This window comes from Microcebus murinus, chromosome 7 (assembly GCF_040939455.1).
Source record: "Microcebus murinus isolate Inina chromosome 7, M.murinus_Inina_mat1.0, whole genome shotgun sequence".
Classification (NCBI taxonomy): domain Eukaryota; kingdom Metazoa; phylum Chordata; class Mammalia; order Primates; family Cheirogaleidae; genus Microcebus; species Microcebus murinus.
In genome coordinates this window covers 21,760,089-21,783,630 of record NC_134110.1, presented here as the reverse complement: position 1 = coordinate 21,783,630, position 23,542 = coordinate 21,760,089, and the positions used below count along the sequence as shown (strand labels likewise).

The 23,542-nt window shown below is 35.3% G+C and overlaps 1 pseudogene; it reads left to right on the top strand.

Annotated features, from left to right (window-relative positions):
• Nucleotides 1–23,542, top strand: part of LOC105868772 (small ubiquitin-related modifier 1-like) — a 75,009-nt pseudogene that overhangs the window by 993 nt on the left and 50,474 nt on the right.

Sequence of the window (23,542 nt, the reverse complement as noted above, 5' to 3'; positions counted from 1 at the left end):
GTAGAGACGGGGTCTCGCTCTTGCTCAGGCTGGTTTCAAACTCCTGATCTCGAGCAATCCGTCCCCTTGGCCTCCCAGAGTGCTAGGATTACAGGCGTGAGCCACCTCGCCCAGCCTATTCAGCAGTTTAGATATTCTTTTTATTTTTTTTTCTTTTCCCTCAATCCTTTTTTATTTTTAAAAATAGTTCTTTTGTAATGTGATGTTCAAAACAGAATTGAAAAATGGCATCCAATCTCTTTCAGCATTATTGAATTCTAGTGAGTTATTATTGTTTGCTTTCATTGTGCTGATTTTTTATTATCGAGCCTCAAGCCCCTTCATATTGCACACTCCTGTTTAAAAATTACATGTATGCACATGGAGGCCACCTTTTTCAGGACTATGTGTGGTGATAAATAAAATTAACCAATGCAAGTGTTCATAATGACTTTCCAAATGGCCCTGAAGTTCTAGCATGTGATTGCTTCACTCCTGGACTATGACTTTCAGTGGAAGATGGAAGTTTGTCAGAGATCTGAACTGTGGAAAAAATGTTCTTTCCTCTAACGTTAAGCTATCTTTAAAATTTGAGGGTCTGGACAAAAGAAGAGGAATAGCAAGTTGGAGTCAAGATGAATGAAGAGAAAGCATTTTAAATTTTTTTAAAAATCTTATAAGAAGAGCTCAGAAAAGTTCTAATTTTCATTAACAATTAGTAGTTATTCATAAAAAACTGTATGTAACAGAGCACTGTTCTTTTAAAATTTTATCATATTTTTACTTTTTGGCCTGGGATATAGGTTTTAAATAGACATTGTTCCAGCTTTATTAAAATAAACAATATTTGTAAAAATATTTTTTTAAATACTAAATCATTAAGAACTAGATTATCTGAATAGACTAATAATGAGTAAGGAGATCGAATCAGTAGCAAAACGTTTCCTACCAAAGAAAACAACAGGATCAGACAGCTTGACTACTAAATTCTAGGAAACATTTAAAAGAAGAATTAATATTCATTCCTCTCATACTCTTCCAAAAAAATTGAAGTAGAGGGAGTACTTCCAAACTCATTTTATAAGGCTAGTGTTACCCTGATACCAAAGCCAAAAAGGACACTACAAGAAAAGCAAATTACAGGCTAATATCCCTGATGAATATAGGTGCAAAAATCATCCACAAAATATTAGCAAATAAATTCAAGAACATATTGAAGAATCATTCACTGTGATCAAGGAATATTTATCCCTGGGATGCACAGATGGTTCAACATATGCAAATCAATGAGTCAACTCAACAAAATGAAGGATAAAAATCATATGATTGTCTCAATAGATGAAGTAAAAGTATTTGACAAAATTTTATCATCATAAAAACTCAGTGGATTAGGTACAGAAGGACTGTATCTCAAAACAATAAAAGCCATATGACAAACCTGTAGCTAAAATCACTCTCAACAGTGAGAAGTTGACAGCTTTTCTTCTACAATCAGGGACAAGGATGCCCACTCTCACCAATTCTTTCAAACATAGTATTGCAAGTCCTAGCCAGAGCTTTTAGATAAGAGAAACAAGCAAAAGGCATTTTAATAGGAAGGAAGAAAATGTGAAATTGTCTCATTACTGGTGATATGACTTTATATATAGAAAACCCTAAAGTCCCTGTCAAAAAATACTGTGAGAACTGAAAAGCAAATTCAGTAAAGTTGCAGGATACAAAATCAACTTAGAAAAATCAGTATGTTTCTATATACCAATAATGAACTGTCTAAGGAGTTTAAGAATGTCCCCTTTATTAATACAATACCAACAAAAATATTGAATACTGAGGTGTAATTTAAGGAGGGAAAAAACTTGTTATACTGATAACTATAACACACCGATTAAGGAAATGAAGAAAACAAATAAATGGAACAATATCCCTTGTTCATGGATTGGAGGAATTAATATTGTGAAGCTGTTTATAGTGCCCAAAGCAATCTACAGGTTTAATACAATCTCTATAAAAATCCCAATTTCTCCAGAAACGGAAAAAATTCTCAAATTCGTATGCAACCACAAAAGACCCAATACAGCCAAAACAATTTTGAGCAAAAAGAAATATTACACTCCCTGATTTCAAACATATTATAAAGCAATTTTAACCAAAACAGCATGGTACTATCATAAAAACAAACACATCAATGGAACAGGATAGAAAACCCAGAAATAAAGCCACACATTTATAGCCAACTGATTTTTGACAGAGATGCCAAGAACACACAATGGGGAAAGGGCAGTATCTTCAATACATGATGCTGGGAAAACTGGATATCTACATGACAAATAATTAAATTAGACACTTATCTTAAACTATATACAAAAATCAACTCAACAAGACTTAAAACTGTAAAACAACTAGAAGAAAACATAAGGGAAGAGATCTGTGACATTGGACTGGCCAATGATTTTTTTTGGTGACCCCAAAAGCACAGGCAACAAAAGAAAAATAGACAAATGGGATGGCATCAAACTAAAAAGCTTCTGCACAGCAATGGAAACAAAATGCATAGACAACCCACAGAATGGGAGAAAATATTTGCAAATCATACATCTGGCAATGGGTTAATATCCAGAATATATAAGGAACTAAATAACTCAATAGCTAGAAAATAACCTGATTTTAAAAGTGGGCAAAGGATCTGAACAGACATTTTTCAAAAGAAGACACACAAATGGACAATAGTTACATGAAAAAATGCCCAGCACCACTAATCATTGGGGAAATACAAATTAAAATAGCAATGAGATATCACTTCACACCTGTTAGAATGGCTTTCATCAAAAAGTTGAAATATATCAGGTGTTGGAGAGGATTTATAGAAAAAAGAGCTCTTATTTTACAGAAAAAGGAGCTCTTATTCCTAGTGGGAATGTAAATTAGTATAACCATTATGGAAAATAGTGTGGAGGTTCCTCAAAAAACTAGAATTACCAGATGATTCAGTAATCTCACTTCTTGGTTATATCCAAATGAACTAAAACCAATGTTTTGAAGAGATATTTTCACTCCATGTTTATTGCAACATTATTCACAATGGCCAAGATGTAGAAATAACCTAAATGTCCATCAATAGATAAATGAATAAAGAAAATGTATATGTACACAATAAAATGCTATTTGGCCTTAAAAAGGGAATGAAATCCTGTCATTTGAAACAACATGGATAAGTCTGAAGGACATGATCATAAGTGAAATGAGCCAGGCACCAAAAGACAAATATTGCATGATCTCAATAATATGTGGAATATTAAAGTGTTAAATTCATAGAAGTAAATGGTAGAATGACGGTTCCTAGAGGACTAGAGGACTGGTGGGGAAAGGGCGGAATGGAGAGTTGATCAAAAGGTACAAAATTTTAGATACGAGGAATAGTTTGAGGTCTATTGCACAGCAGGTGACTATAGTCAGTAATATATGTATTTCAAAATAACAGTAAATTTCAAATGTCTCACCATAAAAAAATGATAGGTGAGGTGATAGATATGTTAACTAGCTTGATTTATATTTCAGAACATCACATTGTACCCTGTAAATATATACAATTATGATTTCTCAAAAATTTTAAACTGTATTTATGGAAACAAAAATCACTGAAGTATGTGTAGTTGCTTTCTCTGGAGTATGGCCCTCAAACATACAGTTAGCTGACCACGTGGGGGCAACTTACCAGGTGAATGCTAGCTGTACCTGGGATATAAGGCCAAACACATATAATATTAAACTTTTCGTGCTTAGGATTTCTCTCTCTCTCTTTTGAGACAGAGTCTTGCTTTGTTGCCCAGGCTAGAGTGAGTGCCATGGTGTCAGCCTAGCTCACAGCAACTTCAAACTCCTGGGCTCAAGCAATCCTACTGCCTCAGCCTCCTGAGTAGCTGGGACTACAGGTATGTGCCACCATGCCTGGATAATTTTTTCTATGTATATTATTTGGCAATTAATTTCTTTCTATTTATAGTAGAGACAGGGTCTCGCTCTTGCTCAGGCTGGTTTCGAACTCCTGACCTCAAGCAATCCACCCTTCTTGGCCTCCCAGAATGGTAGGACTACAGGTGTGAGCCACCTCGCCTTGCCAAAGATTTCTCTTAAAATAGCTGTGTTAAGATATAATTTACAAAGTTGTGCAGCCACAGCCACAATTAATTCTAGAACACTTTGTCACCCCCAAAAGAAACCCTGTACCCATTAGCAGTCACTTCCCACTTGTTCCAAACACTTTTAGCCCCAGGCAACCACTGAACTACTTTTTATCTCTATGAATTTACTTATTCTGGACATTTTGTATAAATGCAATCCTATAATGTGTGACCTTTTGTGTCTGGTTTATCTTACTTAGCATAATGTTTTCAAGGTTCATTCATGTAGCATCTGCCAGTTCTTTACTTATCCATTCATCAGTTGATGGATATTTGGGTTGTCTCTACTTTTTGATTATGAATAATGTTGCCATGAACATAAGTGTTCAAGTTTTAATTTGGACACATTTTTATTTCTCTGGGGTATATACCTAGGAGTGGAATTGCTGTGTCATATGGTAACTCCATGTTTAGCCTTTTGAGAAACTGGCAAACTGTCTTTTACATTGGCTACACTATTTTACATTCCCACCAGCCTTGTGTGAGGATTCTCATTTCTCCCTATCTCTACTAACATTTGTTTTTATATGCCTTTTTGATCATAGCTATCCTGGGGGGTGGTAAAGTGGTATTTTATTGTGACTTTGGTTTGCATTTACCTGATGCATAATGATGTTGAACATCTCTTTGCGTGATTATTGGTCATTTATATTTTTAAAAGATGTGAATTAGCAGAGGAAAATATTATAAAGTTATTCTAACCATATTGACAAAAGTTCAAAAGTTATAAACATGAAAAATAAGAAAGGACTTTAAATGAAGTTTCTAGAGATTAAAACAACAGTGCCTGAGATGAAAAATCCACTGGATGAGAATAACTGCAGATTAGATATTACAAAAAAAAAAGATTAATGTACTTAAAGATGTATAAATATAGACTACCAAAATTAAATGCAGAGATAGAAATATAGAACAATATCAGTCAGACTAATATAGATATAAATCAAAATTCCCTAAAAAGAGGAAAAGCAGGGGGGTGAGCAGAAAGAAATATTTCAACAAATGATAGCCAAATATTTCCCAATATTTTCAAATTTGATAAAAAACTATAAACTCACAGAATTAGATTCTATGCACACAATCCAATAGCTCAAAATAGTGATAAGAGGAAACTCATACACAGGTGTCAGACAAAAGGAAAAGATACCACATGGAAGTATGGCTCTACATTCAAGAATTAATTTTGTGCGTATGTGCATGTGTGTGTGCGTGCGTGCACATGCACAATAAGGCCAGAGTTAAGAAATGGAAATACACTATTGTAAGATTCTTATACTATCCATGAAGAGGTATAATATCACTTGAAGGTAGACTATAATAAATATGTATACTATAAACTTTAAAGCCACCTCTGAATTAAAGCAGGATTTTAGTAAACCCAATGAAGGAGAAAATATAGAATCATACAAAATAGCTTTTATTGATAGTATTTTGTCTCCACAAAGGATATATTCAAGTTATAAGCCCCTATACTTGTAAAAATGACCTTATTTGGAAATTAGATCTTTGCAGATGTAATTAACTCAAGATGAAGTCATTAAGATGGGTCCTAATTTAGTATGACTCATGTTCTCTTTAGATGAAGTCAAAAGACACAGGGAGAAGATAATTATCTTTAAATAGGGACAGATATTGGACTGATAACATCTACCAGCAAAGGAATGCTAAGGATAGTTGAAAAACATCAGATGCCAGAACAGGCAAAAAAGGATTCTCTCCTACAGATCTGAGAGAGAACATGGCCCTGATGACACCTTGATTTCATAATGACTAGCCCTCTAACCTGTGAATCAACAAATTTCTGTGATTTTAAGCCATCCAGTTTGTGGTAGTTCATTACAGTAGCCCTAGAAAATTAGTGCAATACTTAATCTACAAGCAGGAAAAAAAAAAAAAACCTGATGGGACAAACAGAAACCATATAGCAAGATGAGAAACTTGAACTTAACCATAGCAATATAGATGTAAATCATGTAAAACCTCTTTGAAAAGGCAAAGAATGTCAGATGGGGTTTTTAAAAACTCAACTACATGCTACTCACAAGAAATGCATGTTAAATATAAGGACACAAATTGATTAAACTAAAAGGGTGGAAACAAATATAACATGCTAATACTAATAAAAGAAAGCTGGAATAACTATGTTAAACCCAGGAAAGTATGCTTTAAAACAAAGAATATTAGCAAGTATAAAAGAATGTACTTCATAATTATAAAGGTGTTAATTTAAGAAGAAATAATCCTGTATAAGCACCTAATAAAAAACCTTCAAAATACTTGAAGCAAAAGCTGACAGAACTACAAGGAAAAATATTCACATAGTCAGAGATGTTATTAATACCCTTGTTTTACTCATTGTCAGAATAAGAGACAGAAATCAACATGACTATTAGATACTTGAACAACTCTATTGACCACCTTAAATAACATTTATAGAACATTCCACATAATGACAGCACAATATACATTCTCTTCAAGTTTCATGAAACATTTATCAAGCTAGGTCATATTCTGAGCAATTAAACAAGTATCACTTTATTTAAAAGTGAATACAGACTAGTAAATTAGTAAAATGGTGGATTAGAAAGCGCTAACCTTTGTTCCATAATGGAAACATCAGGATAAACCAGAAAATGGCTAAAATAACCTTGTAAGAGTGCTGGAAAATAGTGAAAGGTCTGTAGAAACCAAGAAAATGCCCAATGTGAATAAAGAAACCCATATTATTAAAAGGTGTTAGAAAGTTTTATGGCTTTTTAACTGTACTTGTACCACCACCTCCCTGGCATTGTGGGATTTTGGTCTGAAGAAGGGGGGAACCCAGTTCTCAATTACCTCCCTTATATGAGAGGAAGCAGAACAGACCTTATTTGAAACATTCTAACCTGTAATGAGACTCCCCGAAGAAATAGTCTCAGATCGAGAAAGGTGGCAGCCACTGATGGTGAAAGTTGCAGTGGCAATGCCTGCCCACAGATACCTGAAGCAAGGTTACGGGTGGAGACATACAATAGCCCATCTAAGACCCTAAGGACGAAGTGTTTTGAGAGAATATGTAAAATTAAGACATTCAAAAGTAGCTGTTTATATAGGAGAATTGAGAAAATCACACATAGGCATAGGAAAATGCATGCACAGAAAACACCTGTCAAGACCGTAAGCTTTTACCTCAGCTAATCCCCAGGCTTAGCTATAGCCAGCTAATCAGTGAAAGACTGTTCTGGCATAAATGCTGTTTGCAAAGGCTGAGGAAGTTGGCTGTATTTTCAAATACTCCATTTTCAACCAAAAATCACAAAGTATAAAAAGAGAGAGGAAAACATGGCTCATTGAAAAGGAGAAAATATAATAAAGTGGCAGAAAACAACTCTGAAGAAGCACAGACATTTGGCTTAGATAAAGACTTTAAAACAACACTCTTAAATATGTTCAAGTTGCTAAAGGAAAACTCAGAAAAAAAACTAATGGAAAACAGAAAATTATATGTGAACAAAGTGAGACTATCAACAAAGAGACCAATTAGTAAAAGGAACCAAATAGAAATTCTCATAGTGAAAAATACAATAACTGAATATAAAAATTTTATTAGAGGAGTTCAAATGAAGACTTGAACTGGCAGAAGAAAGAATCAGCAAACACGAAGACAGGATACTTGAAATTATTGAGTTTGGCGTAAAGAGAAGAAAGACTGAAGAAAATTGAACAAAGCCTAAGGGACTGGTATTACACCATGATAAGAACTAATATAGGCATAGTGGAAGTCTCAGAAGGAGCAGAAAGATTATTTGAAGAAATTATGGCAGAAAACTACCCCAACTTTCTTGAAACATGAATCTAATAATCTATGAAGACTAACAATTCTAGGATAAATCCAAAGAGACCTACACAAAGACACATGTTTATGAAATTATCAGAAAACAAAGAGAGAATCTTAAAAGCAGCAGCAACTCATGTACATGGGACCTTTAATAAGATTATCAGCTGAATTCTATTAACAGAAACCTTGGAGGCCAGAAGAAACTGGGTTAAATTGTATTCTAAAATGCTGAAATAAAAGTAAACAAAAACCTTTCAACTGAGAATTGTATATCTAGCAAAACTGTCCTTCAAAAGTAAGGGAGAAATTAAGACATTCCGAAATGAAAGTTGAAACAATTCATTACTACTAGACCTGCCCTATAAGAAATGCTAAAGGGAGTCCTTTGGATTGAAACAAAAGGGCACAAGATAGGAACTCAAACCTATATAAAGCTGTAAATATCTCTAATAAAGGTAAAAACCTGGACATATATATAAACCAGTATTATTGTAATTTTGGTTTATAACTCTGCTTTTTATTTTCTACAGAATTTGGAAGACAAATAAATAAAAATGTATACATACATGTTCATATGTACACAATGTAGGAAGATGTAATTTATGGCATGAATATCATATTTAATAAATTGAGGAGGGATAGGACAGCTATATGGGAAGAGTTTTTGTATGCAATTGAATTTAAGATGGTGTCAATTCAAATTAAATTTTAAGGGTAAGAGGTAAGAGAGAATGAAATAATATTTAAATGCTACATAGTGACTGTGATGCACACCATCTGGGGGATGGCCACGCTTGAAGCTCTGGCTTGAAGGGGTAGGGGAGACAAGGGTAATGTATGTAACTTTAACGTTTGTACCCCCATAATATGCTGAAATAAAAAAAATAATATGTAAATGCAAAAGTAGTAAAAAAAATGAGGAAAGAATACATTGGTATTTGAATCTGGGGCCAAAATGTTACAGAAATTCTATAAAGGAAACATAAGACTTTCAGATTTCTGTTAAAGCTCAAATAATTTTATATTATAGTGTCACATACATCAGTTAGAAATCACAGAAAAAAGGAAAATTTTAAGGATACTAGATTAGTCTCATATTCTTGTTTCTCGTAAATGTATATCTTTTTCACATAATTTATCTTCTAATTACTAGGTACTACTCTACTTTTCACTGCCTATAACTTTGATGTATTTCATTTATACCTATACTTCCAGGCCGTTATGCATTCCTATTGTTATCATTTTATTCTTTTTGTCAAGAATCATTTTCAATAGTTAAGGTCTCAACAAACATATGCTTTTTTTGATAATCATTTCTATAATCTTAGAGAGAAAGAGGTGTATGTGGAGCAAGGGTTGGAACTTGAACTAATGGTTCCTACATTAGTTCCTACTAATGGTTCCTACTAATGAATGCCTACATCATGCCAGGTATTTTGTTCACATTGTTATTTAAACTTCATAAAATAACTCAATGAGAGATATTGTAAAAAAAATTCAAGTGTAATAACTTTAGAAATTTATATGTTATCCTCATGGTAACTGCAAAGAAAATACCTATAGAATATACGCACAAGAAAATGAGAAGGATAGCAAAAGGAGTCACTAGAAAAAAATCAGCTAAACACAAAAGGCAATGTTGGAGGAAATGAAAGGCAGAAAGGGTTAAGACATACAGAAAACCACTAACAAAATGTCAAAATATTTCCTTATGAGTAATTACTTTAAATGTAAATCAATTAAACTCCCCATTCAAAAGACATAAATAAGCAAAATGCATTTTTTAAAAATGACCCAGCATTTGCTGTGTACAAGACACTCATTTTAGATCTAAAGACACAAACAAGTTGAAAGTGAGTGGATGGAAAAATATATTTTATGCAATTATAACCAAAAATGAACTGGGAGGAAAGAGGAATCTATACTAAGAATAGTAAAAAATTATGTTAAAACAAAACTGTTAGAAGTCTACTGTATATTGATAGAAATGGTCAGTTGACCAAGAAGGTATAAGTAATAATTCTAATCATATATGTAGCAAACATCAGAGCTCTAAAATATATGATTCAATCATTGACAGACTTGAAAGGAGAAATAGATAGTTATACAATAATAATAGGAGACTTTAACACCCCACATTCATTAGGATAGAACAACAAGACAGAAGATCAATAAAGAATAGACTTCAATGCTCTAGACCTAATAGACATATAGACAATACTACTGAAATCAATAAGACAAACTGGGAAATTTACAAATATGTGAAAATTAAACACATTCTTAAACAACCAGTAGGTCAGAGAAGAAATCAGAAAGAAAATTAGAAAATATCTGTCAAATAAAAGCAAAAGCCAACATACCAAAATTTATAGCATGCAGTGAAGGGAGCAATAGAAGGGAAATTTATAGCTCTAAATGTTTGTATCAAATAGGAGAAAAGTTGTCAAACAACTAAATTTATACCTTAAAGAATTAGAAAGAGAAGAACAAAGTAATTTAAAGGACAACAGAAGGAACAAAGTAATAAAGATTAGAGTGGAAATAAATAATATAAAGAATAGAATAATAATAGAGAAAATCAATGTATAGAAATGGTGGTTTGAAAAAGCTCAACAATATTGGCAAACTCTAGCATGATTTGCTAAGAAAAAAGAAGACTCAATGAAATAAAAATTGAAATAGGGACATTACCAATTTTTCAAAAATAAAGAGGCTTATTAGAACTATGAATAGTTGTGTGCCAACTAATCGGATGACATAGGTGAAATCATCAGTTCCTCTTTTTTTTCCCCCTTTTATTTCATCATATTATTGAGGTACAAATATTGTTAGGATTACATATGTTGCCAGTGCCACCTCTCCCCCCATGCTGTGCCAGAGCTTCAAGACCGTCCACCCCCCAGATGGTGCACACTGCACCCATTATGTAATTATACACCCTTCCCCTCCTCCCCTCTCCCACCTGCCCACCACCCGATAAAAGTTTTGTTTTGGTTTTATTTTTTTTGACATTTTGGTTACATTGCATATTTTTGCCTCTCCCTAAGAAGGGTTAGAGGCATTTCCTTCCCTCCCCATCCCTAAGATGTGGGTCTCCACCCCCACGAATCCCTGATGAGCACTACCACCATTTGAGCACCATAGTTTTAATCAGTCAGTACCAATTTGATGGTGAATAGATGTGGAGCCTATTTTCCTGATTTTGTGTCGCCTCACTTTGGATAACAGGCTTAAGCTCAATCCAGGATAGCATAAACCATGCTAACTCTCTGTGATTTCTTAGAATTGAGTAATATTCCATTGTGAGCATATACAAAATTTTAATTATCCACTCATGAACTGATGGGCACTTGGGTTGTTTCCATGATCTTGCAATAGTGAATTGTGCTGCCATAAACATTCAGGTGCAGATGTCTTTATAATAGAATGTCTTATGCTCTTTTGGGTAGATGCCCAAAAATGCTACTTGCTGGGTCGAATGGTATTTTTATTTCTAGCTGTTTGAGGGATCTCCAAATTCTTTTCCACAAAGGTTGCACTAATTTGCAGTCCCACCAGCAGTGTAAGAGTGTTCCTGTCTCTCCACATCATTGCCAGCATTTGTTGTTTTGGGATTTTTTGATACAGGCCATTCTCACTGGGGTTAGGTGGTATCTCATTGTGGTTTTGATTTGCATTTCTCTGATGATTACAGATGTTGAGCATTTTTTAAAATATGTTTGCAGGCCATTATTCTGTCTTCTTTGGAGAAGTTTATGTTCATTTCTATGGCCCATTTCTTGATGGGGTTGTTTGATTTTTTCTTGTTAATTCTTAGATTAACAAGAAATAGATTCTTGTTATTAGACCTTTATCAGAAGTGTAGAGAGAAAATATTTTCTTCCATTTTGTGGGTTGTCTATTTGCTCTAATAATAGATTCCTTGGCTGTGCAGAAACTTTTTTTTCATTTTAATTTTATTTTAGCATATAATGGGGGTACAAATGTTAAGGTTACTTATATTGCCTATGCCCCACCCCCTCAAGTAAGAGCTTCAAGCATGTCCATCCCCCAAACATTGCACTTCTTACTCATGGTTGTATATACCCCTTCCTTCCTCCCCCCTCCCACCCTCCTGACACCCAATAAATGTTACTCCCCTATGTCCACTTAGGTGTTGATCCGTTAATACCAATTTGCTGGTGAGTACATGTGGTGCTGGTTTTTCCATTCTTGAGATACTTCACTTAGTAGAATGGGTTCCAGCTCTATCCAGGAATATACAAGAGGTGCCATATCACCGTAGTTTTTAAAGCTGAGTAGTACTCCATGGTATACATATACCACATTTTATTAATCCACTCATGACTTGATGGGCACTTGGGTTGTTTCCACAGCTTTGCAATTGTGAATTGTGCTTCTATAAACATTCAAGTACAGGTTTCTTTTTCATAAAGTGACTCTTGATCTTTTGGGTAGATGCCCAGTAGTGGAATTGCTGGATCAAATGGTAGATCTACTTGTATCACTTTGAGGTATCTCCATATTGCTTTCCACAGAGGTTGAACTAGTTTGTAGTCCCACTAGCAGTGTAGGAGTGTTCCTCTCTCTCCGCATCTATGTCAGCATTTGTTGTTTGGGGACTTTTTGATAAAGGCCATTCTCACTGGAGTTAAGTGATATCTCATTGTGGTTTTGATTTGCATTTCCCTGATGATTAGAGATGTTCAACATTTTTTGACATGTTTGTTGGCCATTATTCTGTCTTCTTTTGAGAAGTTTCTATTCATGTCCTTTGCCCATTTTTTGATAGGCTTGATTTTTTCTTGCTGATTTTCCTGAGTTCTAAATAGATTCTAGTTATCAGCCCTTTATCAGATGTGTAGCTTGCAAAAATTTTCTCCCATTCTGTGGGTTGTCTGTTTGCTCTCTTGACAGTTTCTTTGGCTGTGCAGAAGCTTTATAATTTCATTAGGTCCCATTTGTTTATTTTTGTTGCTGTTGTGATTGCCTTTGGGGTCTTCTTCATAAATTCTTTGCCTAGGCTAATGTCCTTGCAGGTTAGATGTGTTTTCTGAAGGCAACAGATACTTGGCTTGTGTGTTTTTATCCATTCGGCCAGCCTATGTCTCTTGAGTGAGGAGTTCAAGCCATTCACATTTATTGGGATAACTGATAGGTGGGGAAGGCTTCTGTTCATTATGTTGGGTTGAACTTTGTTGCTTTGTTTTCTCTCTTGAGCCATTTTAGTGTCTGGGCTTGGATCTTTAGCTTTGAGTAGATTTACATTCGTGAGTGTTTATTGTGTTGATCTGTGGGTAACACTGTTTTGAGTACTTCTTGAAGGGCTGGTCTTGTCTTGGTGAATTCCCTCAGTCTTTGCTTATCTGAGAATATCTTGATTTCTCCTTCATATACAAAACTTAGTTTTTCAGGGAATAAGATTCTAGGCTGGGCATTGTTCTGTTTCAGAAGAGTAAAAATGGGGGCCCAGTCTCTCCTTGTTTGTAAAGTTTCAGTAGAGAAGTCTGGTGTTATTAGAATTGGCTTTCCCTTGTATGTTACTTGCTTCTTTCGTCTTACAGCTCTTAGAAGGGCCTCTTTAGTTGATATTTTGGTCAGTCTGATGACTGCATGTCGTGACATCTTCCTGTTTGCATTGAATCTCCCAGGGGTCCTCTGAGCTTCTTGAACTTGTATACCAAGTTTTTGAGCAAGGCCTGGGAAGTTTTCCTATATTATATCTTCAAATTGCTTGTCCAACCCTTGAGTGTTGTCTTCTTCCCCTTCTGGTAACCCTATGACCCTCACATTAGGTTTCTTCACGTAATCCCATATCTCTTGTAGGCTTTGCTCTTTTCTCTTGTTTCTCTGCTCTATCTCTGTGACTGATTTATTTCATTGGAAGGTGTTATCTTCAATCTCTAAGATTCTTTCTTCTGTTTGATCTACCCTGTTATTGAGGCTTTCCACTGAATTTTGTAGTTCCCTGAATTGATTCTTCATTTCCAGGAGTTCAGTTAAACTTTTCTTCATTGTATTGATTTTTTTAGTAAACTTTTGTTCCAGATCCTGGAGGCTTTTTGTGGTTTCTTTGTGTTGGTTATTGAGTTGTTCTTGCAGGTCGTTGAATTTTCTTATGATCCACATTTGGAATTCCTCTTCTGTCATTTTGGTTGGTGTCCGTTTCTAAGGGGCTGGTGCTTCTCTTTGTGGTGTGGTTTCTGTTTGTTTTTTCATATTTCTGGAGTTCCTTCGCTGATTTCTTCTCATGTCGATCAGTTGTTGTTTCTTTCCTTTAGGTTTTCGTTTGGATATTCACACACCTTGTTTAGTTTCTGAACCAGTAGGTGGTGTATGTAGGTGAGGTTTGACCACTCCCCTTGCCACTGGTCTCCAGGCTGCTCCGGAGGTCTCTACTTCCAGTTCTTCTCTGCAACCTCCTCCTGTGGAGTCTCCCATGGTCTCAGGTACTCCTCCTTCTGACCCTCATCCAATGTAGGCTCATCTTCTTGCTTCTTTCTTCTAATTTCTGCTAGAATCTGTCTTTTCTGCAGAGACACTCTGTCTGGTGGTGTTTCTCGTCTGCCATCTTGATTCCCAGAAACTTTTTAATTTGATCAGATCCCATTTGTTTATTTTTGATGCTGCGGTGATTGCCTTGGGGGTCTTCCTAAATTTTTTTTTGCCTAGATCAATGTCTGATAGGGTTTTCCCAACATCTTCTTCTAGGATTCTTAAGGTTTCATGCCTTAGGTTTAAGTCTGTTATCCATCTTTTTGTGAGAGGTGAGAGGTAGGGATCCTCATTCAATCTTCTGTATGTAGCTAACCAGTTTTTCCAGCACAATTTATTGAAGAGAGATTCTTTTCCTCATTGTATATTTTTGTCTGTTTTATCAAATATTAGGTTACCATATACTGATGGTTTCATCTCTGGTATCTCAGATCTATTCTAGACATTGATGCTTCTGTTCATGTGCTAGTGCCAGGATGATTTGACTATTATTGGTTTATAGTACAGCTTGAAGTCAGGAAGATTGATGCCTTCCAGTTTGTTCTTTTCACTTATGATTGCTTTGGCTATACGAGGTTTTTTCTGGTTCCATACAAAGTGAAGAATTATTTTTTCTGGATCTGTAAAGAATGCTGGTGCTATTTTGATGGGGATTGCATTAATTCTGTAGATCACTTTAGGCAATATTTACATTTTAACAATATTGATTCTAGCATTCCATGAACAAGGTAGATTTTTCCATCTGTTTACATCATCTGGAATTTCTTTTTTTAGTGTTTCTTTTTTCTCCTTGTATAAATTTTTTGTATATTTTGTTAAGTATACTCCTAGATATTTAATTTTCTTTGGGGTTATAGTAAAGGTTATTGTATTTTTGATGTGAGTTTCTGCGTGATGGTTCGTGGCATATATGAATGCTTCTGATTTGTGTATATTGATTTTATAAACTGAAACTTTACTGAATTCATTTATCAAATCTAGAAGTCTCTGGGATGAATCCATAGGGTTTTCTAGATATAATATCATATCATCGGTGAAGAGTGAGAGTTTAATCTCTACACCCACTTGGATGCCCTTAATATCCCTCTCTTGCCTGATTGATATAGCTAGGACTTTGAGCACCATGTTGAATAGAAGAGGAGATAGTGGGCATCTTTGTCTAGTTCTGGTTCAAAGACAGAATGATTTCAATTTTTCCCCATTCAGAATGATATTAGCAGTGGGTATCTCATACATGGATTTGATAAATTTAAGGTATGAGCTGTCTATGCCTATTTTGTTAAGGGTTTTTATCAGAAAGGTATGTTGGACTTTATCAAATGCTTTTTCTGCATCTATTGACAGAATCATATGATCTTTGTTCTTGATTTTATATCAGAGGTGAATTACATTTATAGTATTGCATATGTTGAACCAGCCTTGCATCCCTGGAATAAAGCTCACCTGGTCATGGTGAATTTTTTTTTTGATGTGCTGCTGAATTCTATTTGCTAGAATTTTATTTAGGATTTTTGCATCTATATTCATGAGGGATATTGGTCTGTAATTTTCTTTTTCTGTTGTGTCCTTTCCTGGCTTTGGTATCAAGGTGATATTGGCTTCGTAAAATGAGTTAGGAAGGCTACCTCCTTCTCAATGGTATGGAATATTTTCTGTAGCATAGGTATGAGTTCATTCTTGTGTGTTTGGTAGAAGTCTGATGTGTAGCCATCTGGCCTGGGACTTTTCCATTTGGGGAGATTTTTAATTACTTCTTCAATTTCTGAGCTTGAAATTGGTCTATTCAGGAATTCTGTTACCTCTTGGGTGAACTTAGGGAGTTTGTATGAATCCAGGAATTTGTTCATTTCCTTTTAATTCTGTAGTTTTGTGCATATAGTTTTTTATAGTAGCCAAATATAATGTTTTGTATTTCTGTGGTGTCTGTTGTGATTTCTCTTTTTTCATTTCTTATTGAGTTTATTAAAGTCCTTTCCCTTGAGTGCTTGCCAATCTAGCAAGAGGGCCATTATTTTTGTTTATCTTTTCAAAAAACCAGCTTCTGGTTTTGTTGATCTTTAGTATATTTCCCTTGTTCTCCATTTCATTAAGTTCTGATTTGACCTTCGTTTTTTCTTTTCTTCTACTAGGATTGGAATTTCTTTGCACTTCTTTTTCCAATTCATTGAGCCTATTCATTAGGTTGTCAGTATCTAAGCTTTCTACTTTTTGGATGTGAGCATTTATTGCTATTAGTTTTCCTCTCAGATATGCTTTTTCTGTATCCCACAGGTTTTGGTAACATGTGTCTCCATTATCATTTTGTTCAAAGAACCTCTTGATTTCCCTCTGAATTTCCTCCTTGACCCAGTGATTCTTCAATAATAGATTATTTAATTTCCATGACTTTGTGAAGCATTGGGTACTTCTATAGGAATTGAACTCTAATTTTATGTCACTATGGTCAGAAAAGACACATGGTATAATTTCTATTTTCTTGGATTTTTTGAGATCTGATTTGTGGCCTAGTATGTGATCAATTTTGGAGAAGGATCCATGGGCTGCTGAGAAGAGTGTAAATTCAACTTTTTTTGAATGGAATGTTTTGTAGATTTCTGTAAAATCTTTTTGATCAGGGGCTCTGTTCAGGTCCATTATTTCTTTGCTTACTTTCAGTTTGGAGAATCTACCCAGTTCATTTAGTGTAGTGTTGAAGTCCCCTGCTACTATGGCAGTGTTGTGTAACATAGTGTTTAGATTAGACAAGGTTTGCTTTGTGTAATTGGGTGCTCCTGTATTGGGTGCATAAATATTAAGAATTGATAAATCTTCTTGTTGGATCTTCCCTTTCACCATTATAAAATGGCCATCTTTATCCTTTTTTACTTTTGCTATTTTAAAGCTATGTTATCTGCAAATAGTATGGCTATGCCAGCTTTCTTTTGACTTCTGTTTGCTTGGATGATAGTTTTCCATCCCTTGACCTTCAGCCAGAAGGCATCTTTGTGGGTTAGATGTGTTTCCTATAGACTGCAAATACTAGGCTTGTGGATTTTTATTCACTCTGCCAGTCTATATCTCTTCATAGGACAGTTGAAGCCATTTACATTTATTGAGATGATTGAAACTGGAGGAAGATTTCCATTCATATTTTTGGGTGAAGTCCTGTTGCTTTGTTTTACTCCTTAAGCCATCATGTAGTTCAAGATCTAAACTTTAATTATTTGAATATTTTATTTTGAGGAGTGTCTATTGCCCTGCTCAGTTAGAAATGCGGGTCTGTGAACTTCCTGTAGGGCTGGTCTGGACTTTGCAAATTCCTTCAGTGATTGATCGTCTCAGAAGGACTTTATTTCTCCCTCATAGATTAAACTTAATTTTGCTGGATAAAGAATTCCGGGTTAGGATTTGTTCTGTTTTAGAAGATGAAGGATAGGCACCCAATCCCTCCTGGCTTGTAAGGTTTCAGATGAGAAGTCTGCTGTTAGTCTGATAGGTTTTCCTTTATAGGTTAAATGTTGTTTTCACCTCGTTGCACGGAGGATTGCTTCTTTCATGTTTACTTTGGTCAGCCTAATGACCATGTGACGAGGTTATTGCCTTTTCATGTTGAGTCTCCCAGGAGTTCTGTGTGCTTCTTGTAGTTGTATATCAAGATTTCTGGCCAGGCCTGACATATTTTTCTCCTGTATTCTGTGAAATAAATTTTCCAGTCCTTGTGATTTTTCTTCTTCTCCTTGTAGAATCCTGATCACCCTGAGATTTGGCTTTTTTACATAATCCCACACCTCTTGTAAGCTTTGGTCTTGTCTCTTGTGTCTGTGTTCCCTTTCTTCCTCTGATTTGTTCAGCACATAGACATAATCTTCAAACTCTCAGATTCTTTCCTCTGCATGATCCATCCTGTTATTAATGCTTTCCGCTGTATATGGAGATCCTTGATTGTTTCCTTCATTGCCAAAATTTCTTACTGGTTTTTCTGCATAATTTCAATTTCATTGGAGAATTTGTCATTCATTTCCTGGATTGTTCTTATGTTTTTTCTATGTTGGGATTCTATTTTCTCATCAATTCCATTGATTTTTCTAACAATCCATATTAGAAATTCTCCCTTTGTCAGTTTAATCATCATATATGTTGGTATTGGTTGGTGAAGGATGAGTATTATCTTTTGGAGATGACTTTTCTCTCTACTCCTTTATGTTTCCTGTGATCTTCCATTGGTTCTTTCTCATCTGGTGTTTTTTTGAGGACCAGAGGTGTTGGGACTGGGTTATGAGCTAAATCTTGGGATTCTTAACAATTGATCTATGGCAGGGCTGGGAATATGTGGTCTGGTCTTGTGGCATCTTAGAGGAGTTTGAGTCTGTTGGGTAATCTTTGGTTTAATCCCTTCACCTTATGTCTATAGAGATTAATAGGTTTGGGGACCTTGCTTAGAGATTCAGGGGTTAGATATCTCTTGTGAGCATGAGTTTGCTCTAAACCCCTAGGTTGAAGTGGGAGGCACTATGGTAGACTCTGAGATTATTATGTCTTTTGTTTCCTGAGGCCTCTGAGAGTTCCAAACCAGACAATTACCTGCCATGTCGCTTAGCCTCTGCCAAGATGAGTTCAGTCCCTTCTGCACGAAATCCCAGTGGGTTGGTCGCTGCTAAGGGTATTCTTCAACTCCAGCAAATCTCAGCCCAGACAACAGATTCCCTCGCTCCTCTGTATTCCCCAGGTATGGAGCTTCCCATTTGGCTGGGGGCTCCCATACTGGCTAACAGGCCACAGTAAAGTGGTAGAGAGGGGCCTCAGTTTGATAGGCTTTCCTGATAGGCTATTAGAGATGCCTTTCTGTGACAGCACCAGCAAGGAAGTGGAAGTGGAGCAAAGGTGACAGTCTTGCAACTCAGGTATTGGGTTGAACAGCCTCTTTCTCAACACTGCCCAGAGGTGGAGTCAGACCCTTTAGCACGAAGCACCCAGACCCAAGTCATAGGAGGGTGTGGGTGATGGTGTCACCCCCTGTTACATCCGGAAAAGTAGCCTCCTTCACAGCTCCACCTTGCCCAGGAGGGCTCTGCTCTCTGGACACAGAGCTTGAGTGGCTTGTGTAGCTAGAGACCATCCAAGGTCAGACTGGCAGGGCAGCCACAACTTGCCACTCTCTGCCTTCTGTCTCTTTAAATACAGAATTGGAGACAAGTGGCAGGAATAGGAACAGTTCTTTCTCAGCATTACCCCAAGGTGGAGTTGGAACATTTGGTGCGAAGAACCCAGTCCCAAGTTGTAGGAGGGTGTGGGTGATAATGTCTCTCGTGCTTATATCTAGAAAAGCAGCCTCCTTTGCAGTTCGGCCTTGCCCACATGGGCTCTGCTCTCTGAACACAGATCACTGGTGACTAGTGCAGCAAGAGAGCATCAAAAATCAGACTGACAGGGAAATCATCGGTTCCTAAAACCATGCAACCTACCAAGACTGAGTTATGAAAATCTGAAGAGATGTATAATTTGTAAGGAGATTTAAACAGTAATTAAAACCACTCACTAAAGAAAAGCCCAGGACCAGAGGGCTTCATTAATGGAATTCTACCAAAGATTTAAAGAAGAATTAACACCAGTCATTCTCAAGCTTTTAACAAAAATTGAAGAGAACAAAACACTTTGAACTTAATTCTTAGAGGCCAGCATTACACTGATACTAAAGCAAGACAAATATACTACAAGGAAAGAAGAGTACAGACCAAAATCTCTTACAAATATTACTGTAAAATCCTCAACAAAATACTAGCAAATTGAATCCAGGGGCATATTAAAAAATGATACACCATGACCAGGTGGAACTTGTTCCTGGAATGAAAGGATGTTTGAACATCCAAAAATCAATATAAGTTTCTGGTTCTGCATGTTTGGAGCTTGGATGTTAGCAGTCTATCTTAACAACAAGTAGCCCACTTAAATAGAAAAATAGGTATAGAATAAAATTAATAGGATGGGGAAAGACATACCATGCTAACACTAATTAAAAGAAAGTGGGAAATATCTATATTAATTTCAGACAGAGCCAAATTCAAAGAAAGTTAAATTATCTGGCATAAAAAAGAGCATTATGTAATGATAAAAGTGTCATTTTTCTATAAAGATATACCCTTAATGTGTATGCACCTAACAACAAAACCTCCAACACACATTAGGCCACTTTTATAAGGGTTCTCTTCACCTCAGGGCTAAAATTTAATATATGAATTTGGAGGAGACACAAGTATGAAGTTCACAGAAAAATTGGAATCCTTGTATGTTGCTTATGAGAATGTACAAAACAGTATTTTCTATCAGTATTCCAACATATTTAATTTGGTTCCTTAGCAAATTAAACATAGAATTACTGCGTGATACAGCAGTAGCACTAATAGATATGTACCCAAGAGGTATGTTGAATTCTACCAAACTGTTGAATTCTACCAAACATTAAAAAAATAGCCACCAAGTATTAAAATAAAAACCTGTACAATAATATTCTTATCAGTATTTTTCTCAATAGAAAAAATATGGAAATAACCCAGATGTCTATAGATGACTAAATTGATAAATAAAATGTGGATGTACACACATGAAGTGGAATACTATTCAGGCTAAATAAGATTGAAATTCTTATACCTGTTTCAACATAAATGAATCTTGAAAACATCATGCTAAGTGACATAAGCCAAACACAACAGGACACATATGGTATAATTACACTTACATGAACTACTTACAATAGTCAAGTTACTAGAGCTAGAAAGTAGAATCATGTTTGTCAGGGGCTGTGGGGAGGGAGTAATGGGAGCTCTTGTTTGATAAATAGTGTCATTTAGGGATGATAAAAAATTTCTGAAAATGGATGGTGGTGTTTGTTATGCAACATTATTAATGTACCTAATGCCAATGAATTGTAAACTTTAAAGTAATTTTATTTATTTTTTTTTTTAGACAGTGTTCCACTTTGTTACCCAGGCTAGAGTGAGTGCCATGGCGTCAGCCTAGCTCACAGCAACCTCAAACTCCTGGACTCAAGCGATCCTGCTGCCTCAGCCTCCCAAGTAGCTGGGACTACAGGCATGTGCCACCATGCCCGGCTAATTTTTTACATATATATATCAGTTGGCCAATTAATTTCTTTCTATTTATAGTAGAGATGGGGTCTTGCTCTTGCTCAGGCTGGTTTTGAACTCCTGACCTTGAGCAATCCGCCCACCTCGGCCTCCCAGAGAGCTAGGATTACAGGCGTGAGCCACCGCGCCTGGCCTAAAGTAATTTTAAATGACAAATTTTGTATCGTGTACTTTACCCCAATTTTTACAAATTTTGTGAAGTCCCAAATAACTAAATCAACAATTAATGTGGTGACATTACAACAGATCTTACAGATGTAAAAGGATTGAAAGAGAATACTATGTATGCCAAAAAATTAGATAACCCAGATGAAATGAACAAATTCCAAGAAATACAGAAACTGTCAAAGAATAGATAATCTGAACAATTTATAAAATGTAAGTAGATTCAATCAGTAACCAAAAGCTCCCAAACCAAGGAAATTCTACAACCAAATAACTTCACTGTTGAATTCTACCAAACATTATAAAAAATAGCCACCAATTATTCTTAACTCTTCAGAAAAACAGAAGAAAGAGGACACTTCCTAACTGAGTCTGTTGATCAGCATTACCCTGATATAAAAAGTAAAAATATTACAAAAAAATACTATAGTGTAATATCCCTTATGAATATAGATGTAAATATCCTGAAACTGAATCCAGCCTCATATCACAATCAGTTGGGACTTATCCCAGAAATGCAACGGTGATTTAACATAAAAGTCAGGAGTGCACCAAATTCAGCAATAATGAATTTATACCAATGAATTAATTGGAAAAGGAAATATAGTTACAAGATATATTTATAAGGATGTTCATTGCCCTGCTTATGATAGCTAAATAAGTCAATCAATAAATCCATCTTGTTTGTCAATTCTAGTAAAGTTTTTTTTCTTATACATTCTTTGGGGTTTCTACATAGATAATTATGTCATTTGTGACAAAACTGTTTTATTTATTACTTTCAAATCTGTATACCTTTTATTTTGTACTATAATATGAAAATTTTGTTTTTCAAAAATCTCTTCTTTGGGGTTAAATTATTTATTTATTTTTCTTTTAGATAATATTAACTGTTTATTTCCTTAAACCATGGAACTGGACCTTGGACATTGGCACTGACTATGCAACTTTAATGCTAACTCTGTTAACCCTAATCACAACCCAAAGCCCCAAACCAATACCAAAACCAAACCCTAACTAAACATAACTTACTCCTTGCAAAGAAGATATAATTTGTCTTTTACAGTGATGATTTCAATTTGTCTGAAACCAGCTTCCTCTCATTTTTTCTATTCCCTGTTAGCCTCTCTACTAGAAATGGACACATTGAGCATGGAGAAAATCAATAAGAACATAATTGAACTTAACAAAACCATCAATCAACTGGATAAAATTGACATCTATAGACTACTTCACCTAACTACAGTAGATTACACATTTTTTGTCAAGCTCACGTAGAATAGTCATCAAGATAGAACACATTCTGGTTTGCAAAACACATCTTAACAAATTTTAAAAAATAAAAAGTATACAATGTTTACTCCTAGGCCACAATTGAATTGCACTAGAAATAAATGAGAGAAGGATTACTGGAAAATCCCCAAATATTTGGACATCTAAAAACACACATTTAAATAATGCACAGATTAAAAGAAATATCAAGAAATTGAAGAATATTTAGAACTAAATGAAAATTAAAATATAATTTATCAAAATTTTAGAATACTAAGAGTAGTGCTTAGAGGGAAATTTGGAGTACTGATGCATATATTGGAAAAGAAGAGAGATCTAAAATCAATGATCCACTTTAGGAAACAAGAGAAAGAAGAGTAAATTGAATCTAGAGTAAGCAGGAGAAAAATAAAAAGAATTAGTGCTGAATGCACTTAAATTGAAACCAAAATCAATAAAAAATTAACAAACCCAACAGCTGGTTCTCTGAAAAGATAAATAAAGTCAATAAACTT